Raw genomic sequence first — 535 nt, forward strand, 5'->3', positions numbered from 1 at the left:
TTTGAATGCATAGCCAACAAGCCACCCGAAGGAAGCACGAGAGCTACCATATTGCCCAAGTCTGAACAGGAACCTAGGTGGGGTTTTTGATCCACAGAACTCCCGTAAGCTTTCTCTAGCGTTCTCAAAGGTGACTTGTTGAAGAATGACTTCCTTCACTTCTATTCATTTCCCATCTTCAGCTCACGCCAAATGGCGAGTGAGTTTGACAAATTTTCGTGCACTGTAATAAAAATAGCATTCTTTTACTCAATAATAGTTGAAGCCACAGAGGCATTCCTCAGTTGAATTGTCTCCAGAACAACGTTCATGAGTCTTGTCCACGGAACACCGTAGCGTTCGTTTGAAAATTGAATTCTGAAAATTCACCATCTTTGTCTAGCATCCACATTGGTCCTCTTGTTTCAGGAAGGTTTAGCTTTCTAAAGGTGAGGCGTTTATGCGCTCCTGTTGCGTTCAAAATTACGCATCCATTTAGTGACCATTTGGTGACAAAACAAAATGGACATTAGGATGTCTGTACCCATTTGTTTAG

This window comes from Opisthorchis viverrini, assembly GCF_000715545.1.
Source record: "Opisthorchis viverrini unplaced genomic scaffold opera_v5_191, whole genome shotgun sequence".
NCBI classification, from domain to species: domain Eukaryota; kingdom Metazoa; phylum Platyhelminthes; class Trematoda; order Opisthorchiida; family Opisthorchiidae; genus Opisthorchis; species Opisthorchis viverrini.